The 3,396-nt window shown below is 41.0% G+C and overlaps 1 pseudogene across 1 annotated transcript; it reads right to left on the reverse strand.

Annotated features, from left to right (window-relative positions):
- Positions 1–404: 404 nt before the first annotated feature.
- Positions 405–3,394, reverse strand: LOC145470416 (uncharacterized; annotated as a pseudogene). The gene is made up of 3 exons (XR_014042488.1): positions 3,320–3,394; positions 1,257–1,526; positions 405–1,163 (listed from the first exon to the last, which is right to left on the reverse strand). The product of XR_014042488.1 is annotated as an uncharacterized LOC145470416 (transcript).
- Between the last annotated feature and the right edge of the window lie 2 nt (positions 3,395–3,396).

Raw genomic sequence — 3,396 nt, forward strand, 5'->3', positions numbered from 1 at the left:
AGTAGAGACTGATAATGTAGTTGTTTCACTTTGATCAATTGTTTGTTTTGTTTTGGTTTTCTTTATATTTGATTACTTCCAGCGAGGTTAAATAAAGAAAAATTGAAAATTGTTTCATCCCATAAACAATAAGAATAAATAACCCGGGAGCTTTGCTTTTAGGCTTGGCTAAATCTATATATATAAATAATAATAATAATAATAATAATAATAATAATAATAATTTCATTTATATAGCGCCTTTTCTATAAATGTCCAAAGGCACTTTACAAAGTACACTTAATAACAATTAAATGTAAAACCTATGACAATTTTCTTACAAGTTAATTCTTAAAATAGTCTAATGTCAGAGTATGTGAAGAAATTTTGAATATTCTAATTCCACATAACAATATACTACAACAATAAGTATTAAAGCAATACAAAATTAGTGTACGCCTTTCGAAAAAAGTTGCGTCTTTAACTTTTTTTTAAAAACAATCTAAGGGCTCACGTTATCGTATATTCTTCGGAAAGCTAAGGAGTTCCAAAGAGTTGGCGCGGATACCGAAAACGCTCGATAACCGTAACAAGATAGATCATAGAGTGAAATGATCAATTTCTGATCCACTGGGAAACTAAGATTGCACGTAGGTGCATAATTAGCTAACAGATGGCAGTGGAATTTTATGGTGTTTCTCGAAGGGGCAAAGTCTAAATGTGAAATCTGGAACCGTATGCAAAGTGGAAATTTGAATCTTATCCTGGCTCTCTCTCCCACTACATGCGTGCACTCACTGCAAGGCGCATGTGTCGTCTGTTTGCTTTTGCAGGCTGGGCTGTGCTGATTGGGCTGCTGGGGTTGGTGAGATAGGATTGGTCCGGACCCCTAGCTGCGACACGGTCTGTCGGACTTCACGGAAAAGAAGTCCATATGGGCGCACATTATTACGTTTTGGTGACAGCCAGTAATCAGCTCCTACTCCAGTTTGCGAAGCACTGATGATTGTCAGGTGACCATTACGATCAGGATTAACTCGATGCTGAAAAGCAATTTTGTACCATTTCCCTTTGTAAGGGAATTCCTGCGCGTACAACCTTTCAACCATTTCAAGGCTTGGACTTGTGTAGATGCCTTTTCCAAACAGATTTCTTGGCCCGGGTTTATAGCCCTCCTTCACGATCTTCTCTGCGCTGCTTATATTTATTCCGTGATAAGACACAGGCCATTCCCCGCTTGCCAGATTTCTTGGCCCGGGTTTATAGCCCTCCTTCACGATCTTCTCTGCGCTGCTTATATTTATTCCGTGATAAGACACAGGCCATTCCCCGCTTGCTTAGCTCGTCCGGATGCCATCAGGGCCAACCCACTCGTCGTTTTCGTACCTTCCAACAGCCCTGACCGCTAATCGCTGCCAACCGTACGGTCGCTTGTACTCGAACCCCCCTCTCATGTATCGTTTACCATCATCTTCGGCATTTGTGAAGTCGTAATCGAACCCAGGAGCAAGCTCGTCTGTGCTTACTGTGAGCGGACCTCCACCCCCCTTAAAGTGCACCTAACCCCAAAACTTTTTTTTTCGCGAAAACGAATCTACTTGTTATTTGAAATAGTTCTGCGAAAAAATTTTTGGATTCCGTTAAATCCTCGATTTTCTGTGCCCCGACGAAATCTCGAAAATAGCTCCAAAACACCGCCATTTTGTTTCACGACCGAGTTTGAGGAGAATGGGTCCAGCGGCTCTTGTGACGTCTACCCAGGAAGGTTGGATATCTCACGTCCTCTCATTTCCTTCAGGATGGTGCAATACACATTCGAAAAGTGCGCAGAAACGCCTTCCAGAGGTGCTATCGCCTGTTGCAGCAATATTCCAGATTTAAAGAAAGATATACTGTACAATTAACTGACGATGATCGGCTAATGGTGCAACAAAGACGTAAACGATGGTTGATTTTGTCGAACCGAAACAAGCGAACTGAATCTGTGAGAACCATTGAAGAACTCTCACTGGAATTTGTTCCGCAGACTTTCGAACGCTATTTTCATAAATTTTCTGCTTAAAGCTAACCAGCAATTTGTAGAAATACTACCGACAACCTATATCTTCCAATCCCGCAGTATTTATAACGTACAAAGTTGTGTGATCCGATCATGATCAAGAAGCGTTATACTGATATGTAAATAGATCGCAACTGTACGCCGCTAACCAACACTTATTTCTCTTTCGATTTAGATGAAAGTCGAAGATTAATCCTTTAGAATTACATGATAACAAAATTGTTAGACTCACAGAGTTTTTCGAAGGTTTGGAAATCAGCAGTGCGACAAAGATTCTGTGCAATAGCGTCCAAAATATGACCGCGTAACATTATCTGCGGACCGCTTAGGGAACACATCCTTTTCGCTTATCCGACGAATTTCGCTGCAAACTTTGAGAACAATTTACATTGGTTATTTGGAGTTACGACTTAAAACGTGTGACAATGTGAAATCGGTAATTGTATGAAATGTTTCCTTCCGCCTTGCTTCCCGCAGCTTCAAAAATACAGGTCCAAACAATACGATTTTCAATCGATCGAAGCCAATGTTTTGGAGGTCATCAAGTCTCGAAAACTGCGACACGTACGTCGCTCTTATAAACATGAAGCATTCAACTGAAAGTAAAACACAAGGTGGATTTAACAGAACAATCACACCTTGATAAAATACATCCTCGCTAAGGACAAATGTAAACGGGCTATAAACACGCGTGGGAATCTTATGTTTAGTTGACGAAATTACCATCCAAAGCAGTCCTTGAGTTTTCTTTCCTGCTTTTCGTTTGTCTGCTCCTCCACTTCGTATCTAGCTTTCCATTCCTAATATACAAGCAGCTCGTCCGCAAAGAAGTCTTCCCCTTCGTCGCTTGAAATATTGTAAATTGCTCTCAAAGTTCTAAGCAGTGAGTTCACAGTTGTCGAACGTGCTCGATCGAAGTTTATTTCGGAGTCTTCCGAATCGAAACTTAACTCTGACTCCAGTGACAGAAAAGAAATGATTCTGAGACAAAACTTGGACGTTTTAGTCCCAAAATACATCGGAACGATTAGTTTTGTGTTCCATTTTCTCGAGCAAATACAGAGAGTTGACTGAGGCGCCATTGTGTTTGGTTCCTGGGTAGACGTCATCAGGTACCGCCGCCCCAGACTCCCTAAAACGCGGTCGTGAAACACTTCAAGCGCGACTTTGAAAGGGCATAGAAAATCGAGGATTCAACCAAATTCAAAAATTTCTTCGCCCAAATGCTTCAAATAAAGTCTAGATTCGTTTTAGCGAAAAAAATTTTGGGGTTAGGTGCACTTTAAGGCGAAGCGCCAAGTAAATGGTGCTTTCGGGCTGTAATCCGTAGTCTTTCACAGTTCGATCGTCATCAAGAC

This window comes from Orbicella franksi, chromosome 15 (genome assembly GCF_964199315.1).
Source record: "Orbicella franksi chromosome 15, jaOrbFran1.1, whole genome shotgun sequence".
NCBI lineage: Eukaryota > Metazoa > Cnidaria > Anthozoa > Scleractinia > Merulinidae > Orbicella > Orbicella franksi.